This window comes from Adiantum capillus-veneris, chromosome 20 (assembly GCF_014529385.1).
Source record: "Adiantum capillus-veneris isolate H3 chromosome 20, ASM1452938v2, whole genome shotgun sequence".
In the NCBI taxonomy this organism is placed as follows: domain Eukaryota; kingdom Viridiplantae; phylum Streptophyta; class Polypodiopsida; order Polypodiales; family Pteridaceae; genus Adiantum; species Adiantum capillus-veneris.
Window position 1 is genome coordinate 63,698,836 of NC_140950.1, and position 15,426 is coordinate 63,714,261.

Genomic DNA, 15,426 nt, shown 5'->3' on the forward strand with positions numbered 1-15,426 from the left:
GCACCATATTCTTCCAGCTTTATTGTTGCTTCTTACAATGTTCATGTACCGTATGGCTAGTTTTCCCATCCAGAAAAGTACAAGTTAATAGATAATGCCTCAACATAGAGGTAAAAACAAAAGTTCAAACACAACCACATAGCACATAAACTCATAACTGAACTTTTGTTCTCTAAGAGGTGGGAGCTATTGGCTCAAATACAATTAGTGAATCCTAAAACTGGAGAACCCCAAATGTTCAATTAGAAGTAAGAGCATTGGGTCAAAAACAGCTAATGAAACCCTTCTATATGTCCTAACTACAAATACAACTTACTTGGAGAGAAGAATGTCATGTGCAATGTCCACTTGGAAGTAAGAATGAAAGTTTCGAACAACCAAGAGAACTTATTATGTCACAACAATCCTAAGGGTATGTCTAGTCAATTCTATACAAGTCATGAAAAGGTAGAACTTCAGATGATTCTTGAAATGCAAATGGAGGTCGCAACGAGGGAAACGAGAGAGAGAGGAGCCACATGCCACAAGGGAATTGGGTGGGTGCAAGGCGGTGCTCTCTCTCTCTCTCTCTCTCTCTCTCTCTGGTGACTTCTCCCAAGGTGGTGCATGGTGTCTGTGCTTGTGCCTCAAAGGTCTGTGCCATGGGTGGGGAATTCACGGTGAGATTGGTAATCAAGGGCTCCGATACATATGCATTCTCACAAAAGAGAAAGCTTGCACGTGAGGCAAAGTAAGAGCTCCCAGTAGGTTGCAAATGAGAACATGAGGCGAATCAAGGAAGAGGAGGCAACTATGGAAGAGAACGGAAATCCCACTGGCATGGCAAAAGGCACATGGAGAGATGGAGAGAGAGAGAGAGAGTCCATGGAGCGAGGGACATAATTTTTTCCATCTCGATTGATGGCGGCAATGGATGAGGATGGGGCGGAATACAAATAGAGAGCTTTCTTTTGATGCGAGGGACATGAGATTTTTTCCATCTCAATTGATGGCGGCGATAGATGAGGACGGGGCAGAACACAAATAGAGAGCTTTTTCTTTCGCTATCCTCTTGAGTGGTGTACTAACATCTAACAGTAACACGTGAACCTAATGCTTTATTATTTAAAGCACACATAAGATTATTTTAAACTATGAAAAGGCAAGGATTGTCTATACTTCTCTTTATAACCCTCTACTAGTGTATGACCCACATCTTGCTGTGGCTAAGAAAGCATGCCCATTGGGTCACACACACACACACACACACACACACCCACCCACCTATATTCGTTGGTTACACACACAAGTGGAGAGGGTGGATTGTAGTCTTTGTAATCACTCCAAGACGATGACAACTCTCTCTCTCTCTCTCTCTCTCTCTCTCTCTCTCTCTAGAAGGATTCCAAGCTTGCCTTGAAAACAATTAGAAATATTTTGCAAGTTCTAGTGATAAATTTTGGCGTGAAAACCAAAAGAGTTGTGACTGTGCCCTTCCATTTTAGAGCTATTGGAGATATTTGAGAAATATTTAGTGTATTTTTAATGGGCTAAAATTGCAATATTCTAGCTAGATTCCAAGTTTTCCTTGAAGTAAACAGGTAAAATTTTGTTGGTGCTAACACGAGCAATTCCCCAAGCTCATCTATTTTCAACATATGTAAGCCAAAGAGCCAAAAATGAAGTTTTGTGTATCAAGCTATATTTAAGTGGCCAAAAAACAAATGTTTTGAAATAATTTTAGTGATTTTCTTTTTGAGTTAGGCTCTGTTCTTGTCACTACTCGGGTTAATCTTGCATTATAAAAAGTTAATAGTGCTACTATGACAAAATCTAGCCTTATCCTTTTTATAGTGTTTTTAATGATCAATATGTTTATGGACTGATTTCGTTAATGGCAATAGATATCATATCGGTTGATTTGTAAGAGGATACATGAATTTGTTAAATAATATGTTTAAATATTATTTGTAAGAGGATACATGAATTTGTTAAATAATATGTTTAAATAATTAGGATGAATATAGTACATGGTCATTCTTTACGTTTAAAGCATTTTGCAAATAACATTCATGCAACCAAGAGGTCAAGCAACTTGGGAAAGTGAAGGGACGTGGGATACTAAGAAGCTCTTCCCCAATCAATGAAGTTTACATACACCCCTTAGTGTTGGTGTTGGTGTTGTTGATGTCATTATGAATGAGTTCAAGGTGGTACATGAAATCCACCATATGAAGTAGTCCATTGTTGATATGAAAAATGTTACGCTTTCACAAGCTACCGAGTGTATCCTAGTAGTGTATGTGGACAGATTGATTTCCATCAATTTGAATGGCCTTGATCCACTCTTTTAAAGTGCCAGCACTCCAACTCAGCATTTGGAATCTGCACAAGGACTATTGGGCCCCCATTCAATAATCTAAATGTTAATGCACATTGTCTAGTGTAAGGGAAGTTGATTTGCATTGCTCGATTTTATGCATTTTTTGATGTAGACTACATCTTGGAAAGCTGGAGTCTTAACTTGTACTTTAATGACGTAGCCAAAGTAGTTAAAGGTAAAAATGGCAAGTCAACTTTTCAGAGGGAGGGTTGAAGAGTTTTGCGATCAAGATGATTGCTCTTGTTTAGTGAGAATCTCACTTATTTTGAGATGATGCTTGCATATCTTGCAGCTTATGAGACCCAAACACAGCATGTGATTGCATTCTAACCTTGTTGCAGATTTTACCAATGGATTGCAAATCTATTCCGTCTTTTTTTAAGGTATGCATGGCCGCATCCATGATGGAAGCATTGTATGATGCCTTATTGCCATTGTAATTTGGCATAGGTGTGGCTTAGCAGTATTGTTGAGATACATACACACAATAGCTTCCATGGATTTTTGAGGATGTCTCAAATGCAAAAACGAATCTTGAATGTGTGTGTGTGTGTGTGTGTGTGCACGCACGCATGCACGTGCACACACACACACACACACACACACACACACACACACACACACACACACACACACACACACACACATATGCATGCATGAAAGAGAGATGAGTAAACGAATTTTATTAAAATGTATTTCTCCCACCCCTCTTCTCTCTCTAACATACAAAACACTCTCTCTCACTTAGATATCATTAAAGGAGTCACTTTTCAGCCCCTCCTTCCAGAAAAGCAGATTCTCCACATTCTCTCACTGTATTCTCTCTCTAAAACGTGAGCCAACTCACTCTCTCTCTCTCTCTCTCTCTCTCTCTCTCTCTCTCTCTCTCTCTCTCTCCCCCTCCCGAATCATGCTTCTGCCACTCTAACTCTAGTTGAGAGCAATGGAAAACTCCATTACCTCTATGTGCAACATCATTTCTCTCTCTACACTCATGATCAACAATTTGAACTCAAAGGAGATTGAGTTGCACTCCCTTTCTTTCTTTCCTCCACCACATAATCATTTTTTCCTATCTCTAAGTACTCTCCACTTCTTTCCTCCATAGCCAGCTTCACCTGGTTGTAGCAGTTACCATTAGACATTCTCTCTCTAATTTTCTTGATTAGCTAACATAAATGTGATTCAATCCCGTACCACTGCAAGACAAAACGATATTGATTAAACGCCTATTTAGAGTCGGAGTACGCTACTGTGCGACTTGGCACATCTAATCCCAATGCTACAGATCAACTATAGAACCTTGGGTGCAAGGAAATCAACTGGGTTAATGGCCATATTTACCTTGGCAATCCAATGACCAATGCATCACCTCCCTTGCGTAACGTCACTGAGCTATTGCATTTTATTGGAGATGGGGGAGACGGATTGTTTCGCTACTCCTGGAGATTGTATTCATCTTTCGTCAATGAAAGGGAAGCAAGAAAACATCTATGTGCTTCCTATTTGTTATTGCAAGAGAAGTACATGAAAGACATTCAACAAATCTGTGAGGAAGCCAACGAGAAGACAAAGCAGCTAAATAATGAGATGGTGAAGCTTAATAAAAAAGTAGAGCATCAAAAATGGGAGCAAGAGCACCGTCTAGACAATTACGTTCAGCTACAACACACTGCACATAATATGCACCAGTGAATTGATCATCTCATACACATTCCATTGGGCTACCACATTCGCAAGCGCAAGAGACATGTAATGACTATGCTATCTTCAAGCGGTGGAGCTCCTAAGAAACGTATCCTTCAAACTCAGTAGGGATACCAATGCAAGCTTCTAATTTCTCACATTTTTTGCAGGTTGCTGTAATATTATTTCAATATGTAGGAACTTGGCTCGGATGATGAAGGGAATTGATTCCAATGCTCAAACGACCGGACATACTCTACTGTAGCATATCATCAAGCCAAAGGAGTTGGTGGAGCTATTGGATAATCCATCCAATGCTATCATTGCTAATGTTTTGCACCATAAGTATTCTAGTGATCTAAAGAGCATTGTGTCGCTTCAAGAGATGATGGAGGTGTGTGACAACGTAGGAATAAATTTCAAGGCCTACAAAGCTTTGTATAGAATTGTCACAATAGGTCACAGAGCAAAAGGTTTGTTTAGGTTGTTGCCGACACCTTACAGTGTCAGAGTTGCGAAAAGGTGCGCCAATAATGATGTTGCAAGCTTGTTGGGTGGATTTCAATATATGGAGAATGCCCTGCCATTAGAAGAGAGAAACTCCTTCCGTTACATCGAGTTCAATATTGTCTATATTGACTTGTTGAAGCTCCAAGAGTCAATGATCAGATTTTATGGGTTGACACAAGAAGAGTGTGATGGCAAAGTTATATTTGTGATGAAGCTTGATGAGTGCCAGATTGTCAAAGATCAACGGCTCGAAAGGGTAAGCATTATGCTTATGAATAGAGCCTGGTGGGCATCGATGTTGAGCTAAATGCCAACAAGAAGTGAAACACTTGTTTAGGTGTTCAATTAGAGAAAAATATTTGGTGGCTGACAGCTTTCCATCTCCCACACGAGACACATGAGTCCCTCAAATGGGATTTTAATCACACCCCAATTATTGATGTCATTCAACAACAACAAGAAGGACAACGATTGCAAGTTTTAGGTCTGGGTACGTTCCAAGTGGAGTGGCATTTGGCAGGAGACTTGAAAAATCTTAAGTGTATGTCAGTGACCCTCTTTCCATGCATTTATTGCTGCCACAGTAAAGTCTCATTAGGAACTGAGGGCAAGGGTGCAAAGGCCAGCAAGTCAAAGGGCGGTAAGGATAAGGGTGACAAAGTTGCAATCAACTCTGTGAAAGGTGTGCCCACTACACAAACAATGGGTAAATCACTACAAAAATGGTTTCAAGGTATCCTCAGTTGTAACCATAGTGTACTCCCTAATCGAGATATGGACGATCCAAATTGGAATCCTATTCTACCGATTCCTCTGGTAAATATGCATGTGTACACTCTTCATTGAAGGTGCCACGGGAAGCGTGTGCGAGTGCAAGCGCGAGAGCAGAGAGCACAGAGAGAGAGAGAGAGAGAGAGAGAGAGAGAGAGAGAGAGAGAGAGAGAGAGAGAGAGAGAGAGAGAGAGAGAGAGAGAGAGAGAGAGAGAGAGATTGAATTATCATCCACGGAGGTCAGATATGACCCATGGGACCAAAAACAAACATTACAACCACTTCTTCTAAGTGAGGGCAATCGATACATATCAGTTAAGGACTGAGGGTCCAGTAAAAGAAAAAGCAAAGTCTAAGGGGGTCCTGTGGGACAGGAGCAGGGGCCGGTTTAAGAGAGAGAGAGAGAGAGAGAGAGAGAGAGAGAGAGAGAGAGAGAGAGAGAGAGAGAGAGAGAGCTGCTTTGGATGGAGCACACAACAACGTTATCCTATTGCAACTCCTTATTCTATTGTATTAAAGAATAAGTGTATAATGGTTATGTTAGTAGATGGGTTAGTAGTAAGTGGGATGTCCGGCTAGTTGGCCTGAATCCCAACAAACTCCCACTTGAAGGCCAACGCAGCCCAAGTGACTTGGTATGTACAACCGTGAAGCAATCTAGTGGCTTCAACCTATACCCATCAACTCAATGCAATGTGTAAACTGCTCCAAAGCTAAGCCTTTTGTCAAAGCATCTGCTGGGTTGTCGTCAGTGTGTACCTTGACCAAATCAATGAGCTTTTTGGCCAAGAAATCTCTCACGAGATGATACCTAACTTCAATGTGTTTCGATTTGGAGTGAAACACGAGATTCCTTGCCAATGCAAGAGCACTCTGACTATCACAATATATCACTGGAGTATCATCAATGCCAAGATTTTTGACCAAGCGAGATAACCATACACCCTCTTTACTTGCATTTGACAATGCAATGTACTCTGCTTCCGTAGTGGAAGACGACGTACAATCTGGAAGACATGATCTCCAAGATACTGCTGCTCCAGCAAATATGAAGACATAGCTAGATGTTGATCTCCTATTGTCGACACAACCCGCATAGTCTGCATCCGCATAACCCACGATGGATGCATCACTGTTCCCGAAGTGTAAACACCTGCTGACCGTACCTTTGAGGTACATTAAAATGTGCTTCACCGCTTCCCAATGCTTGCTGCCAGGATTTGCCATATATCGGCTCACCACTCCCACTCCAAAAGCAATGTCTGGTCTTGTGGCCACCATAGCATACATGAAACTACCCACTGCCGAAGAATATGGTACCTTAGCCATTTCAGCTCGCTCAGCATCAAATTTGGGTGCATCTTCCTTGCTGAGTTTCAAGAATGCCTGCATTGGGGTACTCAATGCTTTCCCCCCCTACATATTGAAACGCTGCAAAACTTTCTCAATGTATGTTTCCTGAGATAACTCAAGAATACGACGTTTGCGATCTCTTTTTATTCGCATGCCAAGAAAGTGTGTAGCATCCCCCAAATCTTTCATTGCAAAATTATTGCTAAGTGTTTTCTTCAAGTTGGCAATTTCCGCAATGGATTTCCGAGCTATAAGCATGTCATCAACATACAAAACTAGAATGATCATCGAGCCATTATCTAGCTTTCTTGTGTACAAGCAGTGATGCTCTTCACTCCTTTTATATCCTTGAGACCTCATACATGCATCAAATTTGTGATACCACTGGCTTGAACCCTGCTTTAAGCCATAAAGTGCCTTTTTGAGCTTACATGCTGACGAGCGGTTTTCGAAACCGCGACCGTAAGAACCATACCATAAGAAGGGGAGAGCATATCACCAAAGAAAAAAAAAACAAAAAAGGGAAGTTCTTTACCATTTACCACCCCTCTAGGCTTAACCACTAGCAGGGCGCCACCAATTTGACCACACCTCTCCATTATCGCCAGAAGACGGACTCTCTCTCTCCTACTGCTCGGCTCCGCCAATTCTCTCTCTCTCTCACCTACTCTACCGCTGCATCACCCGGTCCAATGGGCGCATAAGATGAGATGCCTCTGTCACACCCTCCGGCGGGCCGCCACAGATATTGTATATTCTCTCTCTCTCTCTCTCTCTCTCTCTTTCAAATATTCTCTCTCTCTCTCTCTCTCTCTCTCTCTCTCTCTCTCTCTCTCTTTCCTCGTCCACACCCCAACCCCAGCGGACAGCCATATTATACCCATCTCCCCCCCTCGTCCACACCCCCTTCGGCCTATATTCCCCCCCCCCCCCCCCCCTTGTTTTCTTCCCCAACCCTGGCGGACCACCAGCCTATATATTCCTCCCCCCCCCCCCCCCCCCCCCCATCTTCCCCTCCAACTAACTCTCTCTCTCTCTCTCTCTCTCTCTCTCTCTTCTCTCTCTCTCTCCTCTCTCTCTCTCTCTCTCTCAGGAGAGCGATCCCGCAAGCCATGGAAGGAATCCACTAGCTCTATCTCTCTCTCTCTCTCTCTCTCTCTCTCTCTCTCTCTCTCTCTCTCTCAATTCCCTTCCCCACACACCCCTTCTCACCCTCCCCTCACCACCTCACACCCTCTCTCACTCCTTTTTCCCCACGGTGGGAACCCGCCGTTAGGGCAATCTCTCTCTCTCTCTATAATACCCCCCCCCCCCCCCCCCCCTCATTGACTATACCCCATCCCCCCTGTTTGTGCCCTCTGTTGGATGCGCCGACGCTCATGCTCTCTCTCGCCCCCAGACCCAGGCCATGCAGGCGCCATGGAAGGGAAACACCACCCATCCCCTATCCCCTTCTCAGCCTCCCTCACCAGCTCATCCACCTCTCTCTCTCTCGCGCTGTCCGCACACACCCGCTCCTCGTGCTCTCACTCTCTCGCAGCCTGTATAGGCACCGCACCCGAATCACCTCACACTCACCTCACACACAGTCACACCCACACACTCGCGCGCGCGCGCACACACACACACACACACACACACGTACGCACGCACGCTCGCGCACACTCTCTCTCTCGCTCCCTCTCCCCACCTCTGTGTCGCCAGCAATAATTCACCGAAAAACTTAAAAAATAAAAATAAAAAATAATATATATATATATATATATATATATATTTATGTATATACATAATATACCCCCCCATTCCACGCACCGCTCGCGCACACACAAACATATACACACCTACTCTCTCACACACACACCCATACATACACACACACACACACACACACACACACACACACACACACACACACACACACACACACACACACACACACACACACACACACACACACACACGCATAAACGCACACACCAATGGTAAATAAAAAATGGAGGATTCATCGGTAATGACGACATCGACAAGAAGGAGAACGACCCAAATTACGCAACACCGACACCAAAAAGAGCAAAGGTGCCGAAGGCATGCCCCGACCGACCTCGAAGAGACGAACGCGTTACATCGACGCACCAGCAAATCTGCCACTCACCGGCATCACGTCATCACGATGCCCTCTTCACTAAACCGTAGGTTATTATCATCATTTTTTCAGTTTTCACCCAAGCCTTGTAAAAAGATCCCAACTTGTAAATTCTCATCTCTCTAGGTGATGGTCACAAAGGCCCACCTAGAGGTTTTCCCTTTCAATAACTCCCAAGACAAAGCAAGGGTCAACCACCCAGGCCCACCGCCTTGCTTTGTTTCCCCTGATTAGATTACCCTTATCAAACCAGATTACCCTAATCTAAAGCAGTCAACACCTATAAAAAGGCACTGAGATGTCACTATCGGGGGGGGGGGGGGGGGGGGGGGGGGCAAGTTTATGAGAGGTCAGCACTTGGTAGTATTTTGGTGGGAGAAATTGGCAATATTTGCATCACAAGAGAGGGGACTTAGTGTAGTGGCTTGCTTTGAAAATTGTATGATGTAAAGGAATCTATGTCCACATCTCGACTCCAACAGTCGATCCACACACACTCATGTTAGCAAGGTTTCATGTCAATGACTCATCTCTAGAGAATGCACCAAGTAGGTTCGCTATCTCTCCCTCTATCTCTCTATCACCATGATGTGCCACCTCGCCAGAAATAAGGTTGCTGTAAATATGGCAAGAGAATAATTCTCCCTCACACCCCCGAGGGTTTTCATCATCTGTCTATTCTCTCTATTCTGTGTGTGTGTGTGTGTGTGTGTGTAGAATTCGTGATATTTCAAATCACCGTTGTCTGCGTCCTAGCCGCTCAAAGCTAGGTGGTGCCTCCTGTTTGCTTTATCATGACCGGCTTGCGGCGTGCATCGGCTCCCGGCGTTTTAGAGGCCGTCGGGGTCCGTGTCTAGCTTTGCTCCCGTCATTTGGTGCCCCCACTGAGGAGGGCTTCTCGGAAACCTTCAGTTTACAATGCTGAAAGTAACGCATACCATCAATCATGGACGAATGGCTTAAGGAATCCTCTAATTGGAGGACGAAAGAGGAGGAGACTAAGGAGGCACTAGCCGCCTTTATTGAAGTACTACTGCCAGGCTGCAGTGTCGTCAGTATTCAAGAGGTAAGCTCCCTATCTCGTGTTGCTCGTTCTAACCACAAACTGAGAGCATCAGGTGGGAGGCCTATGAAGTGTTATCTTTGCTGTCAACCAAAACACACTGTCAATGAGTGCCAGCAACGAAGGCAGTGAAGGGGTTGAAATCGTCTATATCGACATTCACCGTGAGGAAGTCATCCACATCAAAGGAGGAAAGAAAATGGTAAGGCCTCTCTTTCCTAAGGAAGCAGCAATCAAAGGTATAACCTCTACTCCAAAATGGCCTAAAGGAGCTGCTCAAGCCAAAGGTAAGGAAAGGTTAAGCCAGTTTGGAAACACATGACCCCAAAGGAAGAAGCATCTGGCCAAGCGAGTGCTTCAAGTTCGGAAAGCCGGGTCGTACCCAGTTTGCCAAAGAGAAGGTCATCCAAGGCTAAGCGGCGAAAGGTCGCCTACCGATTCGCACGACGCATGCGAGTACTACCAGTCCATTTCGACAACCTGAAGCAGAAGTGGTAAAAAAGTCCCCATGCCCTAAGGAAGAGTGGTTTGGCTATTGCTCTTGCTGTTTTGGAAGACGGATAGAGGGTCTTCCTCCTCTCCCCGCACAGCTCATCCTGAAGGAGCTCTTCACCACGGGTGAGACCCAGTGGGCTGGAGACGAATTACAGCCGAATGGAGTGGAATTCATGCAACACACCGACTATGGTAATTATCTGCAGTTTCTGCTAGCCAAAAGGTTGGGAGTAGTCAGACGTGTCGCTATCACCCCGTACGTGCTTTGCAACGAAGGAAAGGTAGAGCTCATGAAAGGCGACAACCTCCTGTGGATGTGCTGAGTCATCAACACTGGCACGGTAAATAAATAAGTAAGTAATCCACCCTCTGTGCATGATGAAAAATGGGCTGACAGCATTCTTGTTTAGATTCCTGTAGCATATGCATGTGAATATCTATGTAGATAGGAAAATCTTCTACCAAGAGAAGATCGTGTATCTATTCGATGCGGTGGTGCTAGGAGAAATCCTTAATTCCCCAAACCCTATCATTCTCCCCATACTAGATTACCACCACTCCTTCAATGTTTCTATCTTTATCTTATTTTAAATCTATCCACCCAACTCTATAAAAGCGCTATGAGCTACTACTATTGTTTATATATATATATATATATATATATAATATAATATAATATATATATATATATATATATATAAGGGTTTGTAATTTCTGAGTTACTACCATGGAAAGTGTTTCTTTCCCCACGTTCAGCAGAAAGAAGGGAGAAGATTTCACCACCGACTTTCTGGATGATTTTGACATCGCTTGTGTGGTTTCCAACAAGAATGACGACGCCTCACGGGTTCGAATTTTTCCTCTACTGATGAAAGTAGAGGCTAAGTCCTGGTACAATGCTTTGCTCCAGGCTACCAATAATGCATGGATGTGTTACGTGCTACCTTTGTGAAGAGGTTTGGTGGAGGCACAACCTCGGAGAAGCTATGGCAGTTACTGACAGAATTGAAGCAGGGAGGTCTGCTAGAGTATGCCACCTACGAGTCCAAGTTTGTGGATTTGTGGGAGATATGGGTTGCCTCACTGGAGGAAGCTGAAGGAGCACCTAATTTCCTAAAGAAGGACCGTTTCATTGTTGGCCTGTGGTCGCCGCTTAAGGAGAAGGTGAAGGGAAGGTTTCTTGCAACATATGAGTTGGCAGTAGAAGTAGCCCGCCTTAAAGACAAGAAGCTGCGCATGCAAGCAAGAGTCAACGAGTCAGAGGAATCAAGATCAGTCTGACTAACCCCAGTGATTGCAACAGCCGTTCATAGAGCCCAACCACAAGAGGCATCAAAAGAGCAGCAAGACCTGCTGAGTCGCATCACTACCCAACTCGAGAGTTTATCCGTGCATCTGGTGCAGCAAGGGCATGCACCTATCAGAAATCCAGAACAAGGAAGAGGACAACGAAGGAAAAACCAAGAGTACCACTACTACAATTGTGGGGAAGACAGCCATGGTATGTACTACTGCCCACATCCAAGGAGGTAGAATTTCAATAGAGGAGGGAGACAGAATCAAATCTCTCCGCCAAGGGCAAGACCACCACCCACCACCACCCAGGCAACCAGGGCCAATTCCACCGGTCCAAATCCTTCGACCACCTGTACAACAACAACAACCACCGCAACCTCTTATTCCACCACTACCCCCACCACCTGATGTAAACCAAGCGGTGGGTGTTATTAGCTTGGAAGCTATAGGGAAGGCAAAGGTAGAAGAACCAGTTCAAGAGAAGCACAAAGGGAAATCAAAAGTAGAAGAGGTGGATGCTATGGGAGTGGAGCATGCCAAGCACGAAGAAGCCTCTCAAAGAGAAGAGAAAATGAAAGGGAAATCCGAGTGTAGCAAGCAAGCAGCTAAACCGCGACGGAAGATAGACATGCTAAACCCTATGACTTAGTTCAGGATGTGTTGATGCAGGGCCTAAAGATAACTTGGCCCCAATTACTCCACCTTGCACCAAGGATGAGGAGGCAATGAACAAAGATGCTGAGTACCAGGAAATCAAGACCTAGGATAGTTGGGGCTATCTCTGGGAGGAATCTCGACGACATCCTACCAACTATGGATGCCCACATCAAGGGGCAACAAATCTCAAACGTCTAATTAGATGGTGGCGCGCAAATATGCATCATGAGTGAAAAAATGATGCACCATCTAGGTCTAGAGGTGAGTAGGCCGGCACCCTGCCGAGCCAAAATGGCAAATAACGTAAGAGTGAAATGCATAGGCATTGTGAATGCGGTCAAGGTGAAGGCATTCAATACAGAAGTGGAGGTAGACATCTTTGTCATGCCACCCAAAGGGGAGGGCTACCCTATCATTCTTGGGAGACCCTGGCTCATGGCTACAGAAGTTAAGCAAGACTGGAGCACCAGAATGATTCAGATGAAGGACGCTAAAGGGAAGTCCATATTCTACGACATGAGGATTGGGAAGCAACGCAACATGATCTTGGAGGCTTCAGAAGATGAGTCCACCAGCGACTATTCGTCTACCGCAGGAGGAAGAGACAACAACAACTGATGAAAGTGACAGTAGCATCGAAGTGATGGGGGTCATCCTTAAAGACCCAAAAAGATTGACACAATCTGAAGCACCCCTGACAAACCGAGAGGAACCATCAGGTACGTAATCCTTAGAGGATGCAAGTAAGTTACACCGGATGCTCTCAAATAAGTTAACCGATGAAGAAAGGAAGGAATATGTCTCCATGCTAGGTAACTTCACTACATTGTTCATTGATGGCTATGATAAGATCACAAGAATCACAGTAGTACAACACCACATAAAACTCAAGGAAGGAAGTAAACCCGTAGTGCAAAAGCTCAGAAGACTTGGGGTAATCCAACAAGAGGCACTACTCAAAGAAGTGAGGAATTTGCTACAGGAAGGTTTCATCTACCCCGTCGAAGACTCAGAATGGGTGTCTCCAGTAGTAGTCACACCAAAGAAGAATGGCAAGTGGAGAGTTTGTGTGGACTATAAACCTCTCAATGCAGCCACAAAGAGGGATCACTTTCCCCTCGCATTCCAGGATGAAATTCTCGATGAAGTGGCAGGTCATGAGTGCTACACAGTATGTGATGGCTACTCAGGATACTTTCAGATTAGCATTGCGGAAGAAGACCAGAAGAAGACAACCTTCATCACGCCTTGGGGATGCTTTGCTTACAGAGTGATACCTTTTGGCCTCACCAACGCTCTGGCCACATTCTAGCGCTATGTGACTTTTGTCTTCCAACCCTACTTTGGAACGTCAATACGGGTCTTCATAGATGTTTTTTGCATCTATAGTTCACGCTCCCTCCATTTGAGCAAAGTCTATGATGGCCTGACCAGGCTGCAAACCTTGGGTGGCCAGCTCAACGTGGATAAGTGTCACATTGGTGAAAGAAAAGTCACTCTCCTTGGCCATGTAATTTCAGCAAAAGGGATTGAGGCTAACCCTAACAAGATTCAAGCTCTGGTATCTTTGTCATCACCCACCACCGCTAAGCAGTTGGTTTCTTTCCTTCAGAAGGTAAGATACTTAAGCAGGTTCATTCACTTGCTATCTCAAGTGGTTCTCCCTCTACAACAAGTCACCCAAAGGGATGTCTTCTCATGGAGTGAAGAAAATGAGCAGCAATTTACCGAGGTGAAGCAAATCCTAGCCACGCTTCCCACCATTTCGCCCCCCAAGTGGGACGAGCCATTTTATGTGAACCCCAGTGTAGGAAGTGACACACTTGGAGCCGTATTAATGCAAAAGGACCCCCAAACTTCTTTCATGCGTCCTATTTACTTCTCTTGTCGTGTCATGACCCCATCAAAAAAGGGATTCACCGCAGTAGAACACATGGTTCTTGCACTAATGTTTGCTACCACAAAGTTCCGCTCCTATCTTCTGCCTAGACCCTTTGTAATTCTGATGATAGAGGAGGTCTTTCTGTATGTAATGCAACACATGGATGTCTCATCTAGGATCTCTAAATGGCTGGTTAGATTACAAGAGTTTGACTACACCATGCAAGTGGAAAACTCCACCAGGGCTAGTTTAGCGGGAATACTTACTCATCGCCACTATGAGAAGAAGCTGAAGGTCAACACGGAAGCAAAAGAAGAAACACCAATGGTAGAAAGTCCTAAGCTAGAAAGAGCTCACTCTCTTTTCTTTGACAGAGCATACAAAAGAACAGTGGACCAGTCTGCAGCTGGCATAGTCATTTTCAATGAACAACAGGAAAGGGTATCTCCATTGGGCAGCTATTACACTCCCACTCCAACAACAAAGCAGAGTATGCAGCTTTAATTCTTGGGTTAGAACAGTGTATTTCACAAGGAATTTAGCACCTAAATGTGTTTGGCGATGCTTTGCTTTTGATAAAGCAGATAAACGACACTTGGGTTTGTAAAAATTAGGTTTTACTTAGTCAACTACGTCAAGTTAAGGATCTTTTAAGGAAGTTTGAAGCAGTGCAATTATTTCATGTCCCCAGGACAGAAAATCAGGAGGTAGATGCTCTAGCCAAGGAAAGAATACAAGACGTTCTTGTAGGAGCAATCAAACTGAAACTACCCCTCTTTCAAGGTAGTGATGTTATGCCAAATATCATTAGCTTTCTAGATACAAGAGAATGTCCGGAAGGGTACACTAAAGGCCAGAAATAGTGGCTGGTAAGGAAGGCTACCAGACACCGCCTTGTAAACGACCACTTGTATTGTAAGGGCAAGGATCAGATTCTCAGGCGATTGCCGACCTCCAATGAGATCACAGAGGTCATTTCAAGTTGCCATGATGGCGTCTGTGGCGGTCAGTTTGCTCTAGATATCACCAGTAGGAAGATTCTACGAGCTGGATACTCTTGGCCTAGTCTAAATAGGGATGTACATCATTGGTGTAAAACATGCAAGGCCTGTCAAGTGGCCAGTGATCGCACACTAACCTATGAGCCACAGACTCCTATCATCTCATATGGTCCATTTGAGAAATGGGGAATAGATGCAATCGGTCCT